Source organism: Brassica napus, chromosome C5, assembly GCF_020379485.1.
Source record: "Brassica napus cultivar Da-Ae chromosome C5, Da-Ae, whole genome shotgun sequence".
In the NCBI taxonomy this organism is placed as follows: Eukaryota; Viridiplantae; Streptophyta; class Magnoliopsida; order Brassicales; family Brassicaceae; genus Brassica; species Brassica napus.
The window spans coordinates 28077868-28089217 of record NC_063448.1 but is presented as its reverse complement, the minus strand read 5'-3'; the positions used below and the strand labels follow the sequence as shown (position 1 = coordinate 28089217).

Here is an 11350-nt window from a genome sequence, read left to right as displayed (position 1 = left end):
GGCCTCCACGAGGATTTGCATGTTGTTTTCAATGTGCTGGGAATAACTGATCTTTGCCACATCACTCACCCGCTGTACCCAGATTTGGTGAGGCAAGTCCTAGCCACTGTTTGAACCAAGACTGTCGATAAACTAGTAAAGAGATAGGGACGAGTTCTCGTCGGTGGGTCAAGACAAAGACGCATTTTATTAGATCAAGTGAATGCTCAGTCGTATTACAAGGAGGGGAAAAGCAGTCTAGAGTCGAGCCGGTCATTTGACTCGCGAGTCAACGAGCCGAGTCCCTTTGCTGTGATCATCTGTTTGGACAATTATCTTGTGGGCCTTTTGGGAGGGTCAGGCCCATACCCAACAGTAAGTCCTCCCAGTTCGCTGGTGAGTAGCGTAGCCGACTCAGCGAATTTGGAAGTTAGGTTTGCAAGACAATTGTTCTGGACTCGCGATCCCGTCCGGCTCCTCGACTACGCGGGCTGCTTGCTTACTTGTGATCGGTTTGGCCCGAACCGGCGGTTTTCTTTGGTTCTGGTTACGATCGCGGATCTTTATCTAAACCGAACCTTGTTTTCCTCAAGAAGTCGAACCGTCGCGAGACTTGGTGAATTACACGCGCCTAAATGGGCCTATCTAGGCCCATCTAGGTCTAATGATGACGCCTTGGGGCGTGAGGCGCTTCCCCCCTTATCAATTCTCCTCTCGCCTCTCATTTTCTTCATTCTTCATCCGACTCAGGTATTTTCTCTCTCTTTCTCTCTGTTTCTCTCTCTTTCTCTCTGTTTCTCTCTCTAGCTTTTTAGTCTTAGATTTCGAGAATGTCGTCGGGCGGTAGGCTTTCCAGAGAACAGAAAGGGAAGGCGGTTGTGAGGGTGACTGAACTTCTTTTTCGGTTATGCTGGCGAAAGCTTCCGCCTCAATCCACTTTGTGAAGTAGTCAGTTAAGACTAGGACGAAGTGCTTCTGTCGAGAGCTCGGCATAGGGCCTATTATGTCCATTCCCCATCGCATAAAGGGGTATGGTGCGGTCATCGTTCGTAGCAACTCTGTCGGGGAATGGATTGTCAAGGCGTGTCGCTGGTATTGGTCGCATCGTTGAGCGTATGCTTCGCAATCCGCATTCATTGTTGGCCAGTAGAAGCCGAGGCTTTTGACCTTTAGAACGAGTGCTCGACCTCCACAGTGATTTCCTGCGGCGCCTTCATGCGTTTCGGTCATGACAAGGTGTGTTTCTTCGCCGTTGATGCACTTCAAGAGTACTTTAGTTGCGGTCCATCGATGGAGCTCTCCATCCAAGACGACGTAGTGGGCACTCCATGTTTTGAGTCGTCTTGCAATCCATTTCTCGGGAGGTAGCTTTCCATCGACCAGATAGTTGATGAATTCTGTCCTCCTGTCGGCAGCTTCAGTTTGTTCCGCTGCGGGGTCTTCGTCCATGGGGATAGCTTCGGTTATGGCTGCTACAACGGTCACTTCGTTAGGCGGGAGCTCGATGCTTGGTTTGTCGATCTTGTGGATAGGAATGGTCCGTTTCACTTGATCGTGCAGTCTGCTACCCAAGGCAGCGAGGGCGTCGGCGCACACGTTCTCTCCTCTAGGGACTTTGGTGAGTTCGAAGAATTCGAAGTCTTTAGCGAGTGCTTGAACGACTTTAAGGCATGCGTCCATTCGTTCGTTGCGAGCATTGTAGTCGCCGCTAAACTGACTGGTAACGAGTTGCGAGTCGCATTACGCACTGAGACGTTTTGCTTTGACCGCCTTAGCGAGTGGTAGTCCTGCGATCAACGACTTGTATTCTGCTTCATTGTTTGAAGCGGTGAAGCCGAAACTGAACGACTGTTTGATTAACTCGCCTATTGGTGACTGCAGTTGGACTCCTGCTCCCGATCCTTTGTTTGTTGACGATCCGTCGACATGGAGTATCCAATTTTGACTTGGAAGGATTAGGTCTTGCTCTAGCTCTGGCGCGAGGTCGATTAGGAAGTCAGCGAGGACTTGGGATTTTGCTGCTGTTCGATTTTTGAACACAATGTCGTGCTCGCTGAGCTCGACAGCCCACTTCGATAGTCATCCGGACTGGTTGGTGTTCTGCATTATTGTGCGGAGCGGTTGATTTGTCAGTACTTCGATCGTGTGTGATTGGAAGTAAGGACGCAGCTTCCTTGCTGACGTGATAACGGCGAGAGCCATCTTCTCGAGGGTGGGGTATCGAGTTTCTGGGTCGGTCATTCGCTTGCTCGTGTAGAAGATAGGCTTCTGCTCTCCTCGATCCTCTCGGATGAGGACGCTGCTGACCGCGGTAGAGGATACTGCAATATAGAGAGAGAGTGTATCACCGGCTTCAGGTTTAGATAACATGGGAGGAGTCGTAAGATACTGTTTGAGCTGTCCGAACGCCTCTTCGCACTTCTCGTCCCAGATGAAACGCTTGTTTCCACGCAGTAGTTCGTAAAAGGGGAGGCATTTATCCGTGGACCTGGAGATGAAGCGGTTCAATGCTGCGATTCTCCCCGTCAGTCGCTGGACTTCTCGGCTGTTCTTCGGGCTGGGGAGGTCGAGTATTGCGGTGATTTACTTTGGATTCGCTTCGATTCCTCGTTGGGTGACGATGTAACCCAAAAATTCGCCTGAAGTAACACCGAATGTGTATTTTGCCGGGTTGAGTTTCATCCCGTACTCGTTCAGTGTTTTGAAGCACTCCTTCAGATGACTTAAGTGGTCGACTGCACGGAGCGACTTAACCACCATGTCATCGATGTAGACCTCCATCGTGTTCCCTAGTTTGTCGGTGAACATTCGATTGACGAGTCGTTGATAAGTCGCGCCGGCGTTTTTTAGGCCAAATGGCATTACTTTGTAGCAGTAGGTCCCCCTATCGGTGATGAACGTTGTTTTCTCTTGGTTGTTGGGATGCATCAAGATCTGATTGTATCCTGAGAAGGTGTCCATGAAAGTCAGGAGCTCGTTTCCAGCAGTCGACTCGACCAGTTGATCGATATGCGGGAGCGGGTAGCTGTCTTTGGGGCATGCCTTGTTTAGATCGGTAAAATCGACGCAGACGCGCCATTTTCCATTTTTCTTCTTGACGACAACTGGGTTGGCTAACCATTCCGGGTATCGTACTTCTGCGATCGAACCGGCTGCGAGCAGTCGCTCTACTTCTTCATTTTCGGCTTTGCTTTGCTCGGGGCCAAGCTTGCGTCTTTTCTGGCAAATGGGCTTGATGGTTGGATCGACATTCAACTCGTGGGAGGTTATGGCGGGATCTATTCCCTTCATGTCCGAGGTTGTCCAAGCGAGAGTCGACGCGTTCTGCTTCAAGAGGTCGATGATCGCGCGCTGCATTTCTTCGGAGAGGAATGCGCTGACTCGAACTACTTTGCTTTGGTCGGAGTCGTCAATTGTGACTTCTAGAATATCGTCCTTTTGGGGCTGGATTTGTTTCGATATCGCGTTGATGCGAGGAGTCGATTGTTGCATCTTCACCGTTGCAATCAGTAGGTCGCGTGCGGCCTGCTGGTCTCCTCGAAGTGTCTGCACCTGCCCATTTGGTCCCGGGAACTTCACGCACTGATGATAGGTTGATGATATTGCCTTCATCGAATGCAACCAAGGGGTTCCGAGGATCGCGTTATATCGGGCCTTCGTTCGGATGACGGAGAATTTGACTGTGCGTGTTACTCCGCATGCGTAGACTAGGAGTTTGATTGCTCCGATCATCGTCTCGGAAGCTCCGTTGAATCCCGTGAGGGGTTCCGAGGATCGCGCAAGTCGACTCCCATCTTATCGAGAGTATCGCGAAAGATCAGATCAACCGAACTGCCAGTATCGACCTGAACTTTGGCGACGTCACACTTCGCGATTCCTACTTCGACGAGTAGGGGGTCGTTATGAGCTAGGTGGACGCCGATTGCATCGTCAGGTGAGAAAGTGATTGAGGGATCATTCTCAGGTTTCGATGGCCATTTCTTCGAGGTTATTGCTTGTCGTCAATGGTCCTTGACCGACCGAACCGAGTCGCCGCAAGGAGGCGAGCCTCCCATAATTACGTTTAAGGAGGGAGTGCGCTCGACCCGTCTGTTTCGCAGTTGGACCCTCAGGTTGTTAGACGAGTCCTCGAGGATGGGCTAATGTTTGTCGCCGTTCTTGGCTTTCGTTTCTTCCAACTTTCGTCGTAAGTCGGAACGCTTAGGTCGATTGAGCTTGATCCTGAGGTCTTCTGATTTCGAGTTGAGCTGATCGCGAAGGTCGATGACTCGGTGCTTGAGGTGGGGTCGAACACAGGAGTCTTCGACTCTTTTTGCCTTGGACTCTTCGATGATTGAGCGAAGATCGTCTTTAGAGTCGTGCACGTGGTCGATTGTCTGTGATTTTCGCCTGAGCTTGTTTCTCAAGTCATTCGACTTTTCCTGTCCGCCGTTCTCACTCGGTCGCTTGATGGAGTGTTCGTGCGTATCGCGGACTTTGTTGTCCTCTTCTTCATCCGAGGAGGAACTTGGTCGTGCGAGGATGACTTGGACATGTCGACGATTACGAGGTTGCTCTTCTTCGACTTGTGCTTCGCCCTCGTCTTTGTCTTTCTCTTCTGGCTTGTCATCCTCTGCGCATTTGGGTCAGGCTCCGGCCTTGTCTTGATTCTTCTGAGCCTTCTTTTCTTTGTTTTTGCTCCAGCTCTTGGTGTTGTTTGGCCTAGGCTTGGGAAGCTCGACGTTGGCTGTTCCATTTTCATAAGATGAGAAGAGGGCATCGACCAGATGCCTACAGTTTCTCGTATCGTGCGCCTTGGACTTATGGTAGCTGCACCATAGGTTTGGCTCGATCGAGCCAGGATTCGGAGTTGAAGGCGCCGAAGAGGTTTGCAGCTTCTCGTCGTTCTCCTAGACGTTCCAACCTTTCTCGCGCACGACGACAGGCGATCCCGGGGGCGGGTTTTTATCTTCGACAACATAGACGAAGCTTTTCTGCTGATTAGATTTGTTGTCTGTGGCGTGCTGTGAGGGTTCTTGGCGTGCCTCAGGAGCTTTTGGAGCAGTCGTCGGTTTAGCGGCCGCATTCATTTTCTTGAGTATCGCTGTTGTGTCTTCTTCCATTCTGATGAAGTTGTTAGATCTCGCGATAGCATCCTGAAGCGATTTGGTGGGGTTTCTGTAGAGATCCTCGCGAAACAGGGACTTGAAGTAGAGGGTATTCATCAACGCGTCAATGGCGATGCTGTCTGGGATCTGCACCTTTGAAGCGACAGCTTTGAACTTCTCCATGAAGTCGCGGAGGCTCTGGTTCGCTCCCTGAGATAGGTTCCAAAGGTCGGATAGGGTCACTCCTTGTCTCGTAAACATGATGTACTGCTTGAGGAATCAGACGTCAGATCGTGAAAGTCGTTGATGGAGTCTCATTCCAATCAAGTGAACCACTCGAGGGCTGGTCCTTGAAGACTCTCGACGAAGAGCCAACAATAGCCAGTGCTCTTTCCTCGTCGGAGAAGTTAGTTCGACCCATCGCGATGTTGAATGCGGTGATATGGTCAGTCGGGTCTGCCTTTCTGGCGAAAGTCGGAAGGCAGATTTTCTCGGCTGGTCGGTACCGTACGTCGGTGATTCGCCGGGAAAAGGGGGGGGGGGGGTTTTAGGGTTTCGGGCAGGACGCGTTCAATCAACGGCGCCGAAGTAGGTCCTTCGAGCATCCGGTCTTTCATGTCTAGGAACGACTGCTTAAGCTCAGCGAGTTCCCGGACGGTAACGAGATCTACGCCGCCGGGTGTTTGAACCTGGACGGCATTTGTGTTCGTCGTGTTTTCTGCGCCGGCTGTTCGGTAAGTGTCGAACAGCTGTTTTCGGACTGTCGTAGCCGGATCTCCTGAGTTTCCGGCCAAAGGAGCCAAGATGGCGGTGATGGGGGCGAGTTGCTCGGCTGTCGCCTTCTGGACGGCGTCTTGCTGCGCCATCCTCTCGAGTATGGTGTCTGCAAAGGCCCCTGCTGTCGAAGCGCCTTCAGTCGTAGGTGACTCGTCGTCGGACGGCGAGTCGGATCGACCAATGATCTTTGCTGACTCTACTCTGTCTGCCCAACGGTGGGCGCCAACTATTTGAACCGAGACTATCGATAAACTAGTAAAGAGATAGGGACGAGTTCTCGTTGGTGGGTCAAGACAAAGACGTGTTTTATTAGATCAAGTGAATGCTCAGTCGTATTACAAGGAGGGGAAAACAAGGAAAAGAACCGGCGAAAGCTGGTTCACCGGAGAATACAAGTCGGCGAGAATAGAGAAATGAAACCCTAGTTTCTAGCCGAAAGTATGTGATGTAGAGATTTGCGGATCCTTTGATCGTTGCCTTTCCTCCTCCTTTTATAGATGCGTGCTTGTTAACCTAATTCGCCTTGACTCCTCGACGATTGGGACGAGGTGTCGGGCCGCTAATTTCGAGTCGTCGAGCCGGCGACCTCCGGTCGCTCGCTTTGTTGGCTAAAAGCAGTCTAGAGTCGAGCCGGTCATTTGACTCGCGAGTCAACGAGCCGAGTCCCTTTGCTGTGATCATGTGTTTGGACAATTATCTTGTGGGCCTTTTGGGAGGGTCAGGCCCATACCCAACAGCCACCACGGAGCTAACCTTCACGAAGCCCGATTTCCCAATCTTTGAGGAGGCTTACTTCACCTTCTTTGCGAGCGGCGTTAAGCATTCCATAAGTTTGGAGAAGCTGACCGAGATTTATGAGATATCTGAGGAGTACACTAAAACATCCTTCCCAAGGAAGTTTCCTCCGGAGCAAGCGTTCTGGAAGTTCATCGCTTCAGGGGATTTCAAATCCCGATCAGCCAGTCAGTCTCGTATCCGCAACCCTGTTCTGCGGATTTCTGCAAAGGTCCTGAGAAACTTGCTCTTCTCAAAGGACTAGACGTCCAAGGTGCAACGCGGGGAGCTTCAGATGTTATTTGCAGGAGTTGAGAACGAGATCAGATCCACAAACATTGGGATTCCGACCGCTCAGATGACGGCTAGTCCAGGTTGTGTGCTTGTTCAGATGTTTGTGGACAAGAAGGGGAGGGTGACTAAGGGTTCTCTGAAAAAGGACCGTTCTAGGAGTTTTCTTACTCCTCTTTTCCGCCACTTGGAGCTTGATCTCTGTCCCTATCAGTGTAACGAGACCCTAGAGTTCATTGATATCCCTTACCTGATCAACTGTCAGATTCTCTGCGACGAGATACCTACAGCTTCCTTGGTAAGGACGGGAACACCCTCTACTGCAAGCTGCCTCAACCGGACATCACATTGCTCGGGGACGTGATCAACATCTGTTTCGTTCCAGAACCTCAGTATCTCTGCGCCGACCCAAAAGCGTCCCACCAGGATGACACTATGGATGATGCTGAGTTCGTAGGTACTGTTGGCGGCGACACTGCCTATGACCTAGGCCCCCTTGATGACAATGCCGATGACGCCACCTACCGTCGCTGGATGGTAGATTCTCAGCGCAAGAATAACAGCCTCATGAAGAGGATCCTGAAGGCGATCACTGGAGGATGCTTGGGCAGTCCGAGCACAGCTGAACCTCGTCGAGAGCAGCCTACACCGCGCAGTCATCGACCAGGGAAGGAGCCGGCAGGAACTGTAGGGTCAGAGGAAGAGACTCTGTGGGCCACTCCGCGCAGAAGGAACAGGCGTTCCGGTGCCCAGTCCGAGAGCGATGATACTGACTAGGTAGTCTCCTAGTTCTATCTCCATTGTTATATCTGTTTGAACTATTTCTGTTTCATGCACTTGTTTATTATTTTGGCCTTTCCTTGAATTATTTTTTCACCAGGGATGGTGCGAAGTAAGTCTGGGGGAGGCACTTATCTGCTACTAATCGTTTACCTTTGGTTTTATGTTTAGAGTCAGTCCGCTTTGAGTCATTTTGATGTCTTTATCGAGTCAGTTTGTTAAGATCGAGTCAGTCCAAACTTTGTGGGAATCAGGACCTTATTCTATGATGTGCATTAACCACCCTCGTGCTTTAATTCATCTTATTCAGTGACCTTAGCAGAAGCGACATACGCACATGTGGATCTGGAACACCCTGACATTACATCATCTTGTTCTCCAAAAGCTCTCAGCTTGTCGAGGTTACACTGGAAAGACTTAACTCCATCTAACTTGAACTTAATCTTGACTGCAATTCTTCTTGTTATGGGCGTTAGATTAGGGTTTAACGTGATTAACACTCAGGACTTCTTATGCCTTCTATCCATCTTGCTGATCCTGAGTGGCTAGCTCATCTTTAGCTAGTACCCACCTTGAAACCCTAAAGGCTTTATTCCACCTTCATACATTTGTTATTCAGTATCTTATGTGCAGATATGTGCAAAAGGGTTGGAGAGGAAAGGATCGACACAGTCTCTTACTCGTTGATGCAACAGAGTGTTCTGCTGAAGAACATGCGGAAACCATGGAGAAACCGCTCCGCCGCCATTGATCTAACAAAAGAGAAGAGAAACAAGAATAAATATGAAGTCAAGAACTCTAGTGGAATGTCGAAAGTACCAATGTTACCTCCTGCTTCGTCACCAGTGTTATCTATTCAAAAAAAAAAATATTTATTTTTGTACTTCAGAGTAAGGTGATGAAGGAGGAGAAGATTCCTAAGAAAGACGGAAGCCACTGGTAAAATAGAAGAGAGTGTGCAAAAAGTGAAGAGATGAGGATCATGCAGATAATCAGAGCGACTGTTCCAAAAGAAGAACATATGTTTGGTCGGATAAACTGTACTGAAACGAAGAACAGGCAAAAACGAGTTGAGGCTGTGGACATCAATGGATCTATCTTCTCTTGCAATTTTGCGCGATATCCTGCATCCTCTACAAAAATTGGTAACCCCTAAACACTGATTAGCTCCACTTAAAGACAAAAAGGCCTGTTTCATACCTAGACCTTTACCCTATCTAATGTCTGTGATAAGAAGCTCACGCCACTCTTAACTTTTACAAGTCTGAGATACAGAGTATGAAGCCGTTTTGAACAGCAGTCAGTGGGGTTCTTGGTAAGGATGTGTTGTTTTAGCTAAATTACTTGTATGGTTCAGAGATTCATGGTTATTGTATGGTTGTTGAGAATAGGCGAGTTCCCACCCTTTCAAACCTTTCTCTCAGTTCTTGGTACTTGATTTTGTTTGAGGACAAACAAAGATCTAAGTCTGGAGGAATTGATATATTGTGTTTTTGACACATTATATGTATGTCTTACTAATAGTTTTCAAGGTTTTATCGAGTCTTTCTAGTCTCTTTGAGTCATTACAGGTCGGAGAGTCTAATAGGTGAGAAGAATGATCGTGTGGAGCGAAAGAAGGAAGAAAAGAGCCTGACTTGAAGGTTTTCACAACCGGAACAGTCAGGTAGACTGTTCTCGCATAAGTGGAGCACTCCGATGGCCTGCTCCCTGATACTTCAGGAAATAAATGATTCTATTTCGGGATTTGCCCTAGTTTTCCCTATTTTTCCCTCCAGCCGCATGTGGCTCCTATATATATTCCTCTTTTATTTACTCTGTTTTCTACATTAGTTTTTACGCAAGAAAGACCTTAGAGAGCTTTGTGATTTCGTTATTGCTACTTGTAAGGGAGAAGGCCTCATCTATCTCCTAGAGAAGATTATCTTGAACCCTCTGATTTCTATTATCTATTACATGCAGTATTATTCAGAAATCATGCTTCTCTGTTCTTGTGTTATGACTGAGTAGTCACCAAGTTAGTTTAGGGTTCTAGGGTTTTGGATTCGTGAACTGACGGATAATAAGTCATCTTAAGATTGTCTACATTCATATTTGTTCTTATTGCTTGCATTAAACTGATCACTTAGTGTATGAATTAGGGTTAATCAATTTAGCTAACCGTTGGTTGATAACTTGATATGATTTGAATGAGCTTTGCATCCCTAGTCAGCGAAAGTAAATATTAGTGTGTATTGTGAACACATCGGACTTGATCTCTAAAGCTTGCTACCGCGTCTTGATCCAAACGAGAGTTTAGGCATCAAGGCCGATTTGCAAAGGAATCAACACCACGACAGTGGGTTGTTTCAACCTGAGTGATCCGAGTTTAGACTTGTGTAAACTGGACTTGAATAATTGCTTGGTTTGCGATTTCCTTACCTGAAGAAGAAACCCTAGACTAGCGCCTTTAATCAATTCGATAACAACCTCACTTTGTTACTTGTTCTTTAAGTTACCTTACTTCTTTAAAACCCACTAGTGTTTTAGCTTAATTATGATCCCATAAAGATAAAGTGTGAACTGGTCCTCTCGAATTGAATCTAAAGATATTACAACTATTGTTAACTTGACAGTAGACAAAGATCCAATTTTAGTATATCAGCATCGTTTTATCATCGTTTGTCAAGGTCGGTTCAATTATCTCACAGTTGGGACGATCTTCCACCGTTACTACTAACAGATCTTGGCTACCTTAAGAACTCAATCAAAGAATCCGCCTTTTGCATAGCTTGACTTGTTCCTGCCTGAGTAAGTGCCACAAGCGGAGGAATCGCTCCTTCCCGAGCTACCATGGTTCGATACACCACACTCTCCTCAAAGCTGCAGCAATATCGACACAGCTAGCTCTTTCTGTCTCTGCGTTCCTGCCTCCACGATCTCCACCAGCACCGGAACTCTTCCACCAGTATCACCGGCTTAGATTCCGGAACCGACATAAGCAGGCCCATCATGAACGCTGATTTGTCTACCAGCGGCTTCATGATTCCTGACTGCACAGCTCTGAGTTTGTTCTCTTTAGCTGAGCACAACGAGTATAAAGTAGTCAAGGCGTTCTTCTTGGCTCTGAATCCTCTTGTTTCTACAAGGTTCACAAGGAGAGGAATCACTCCTGATCTTCTTATTGCGACTTTGTTATCCTCAACCTGCGATCGACGGAGAAGAGCGCAGGCGGCGTTCACCTTTGCCGTGGGAGTTCCCATCTTCAACACTCTAACGAGCGGCTTGGCGCCGGAAGAAGCAATCAGGTCTTTTTTCTCGTCGCAGAGCGAGAGATTCATGATCGCCGTGACTCTGTACTCCTAGAGCTGAAGATCCGAAGATGAGATCAGAGAGATGAGCGGCTTAACCCCTCCGGCTTTGGCGATTTCGATGCATTCTCAGGTTTGTTCTTGGACAAGAGCCTGATCTCCATGGTAGCTTGCTTCTGCTCGTCGATGGAGCAGGAAGAATCGAGATGAGCAACGAGATCATCGGAGTTATCAGAGGCGCATGAGAGGAGGAGGCGGCGGCTCTCGGAAGAAGCAGAGGGGAGTTATGGAGATTTAACAACAACGAAGAGAGAATCAAGCTCGCCTTTTCTGAGACCGTTTCTGTCGCACGAGAGAGAAGGGAGAAAGAGT

General features: G+C 48.4%; 1 pseudogene; it reads right to left on the bottom strand.

Moving 5' to 3' along the window:
- Window positions 1-10115: 10115 nt before the first annotated feature.
- On the bottom strand, window positions 10116-11262 carry LOC106374126 (annotated as a pseudogene).
- Window positions 11263-11350: the final 88 nt, after the last annotated feature.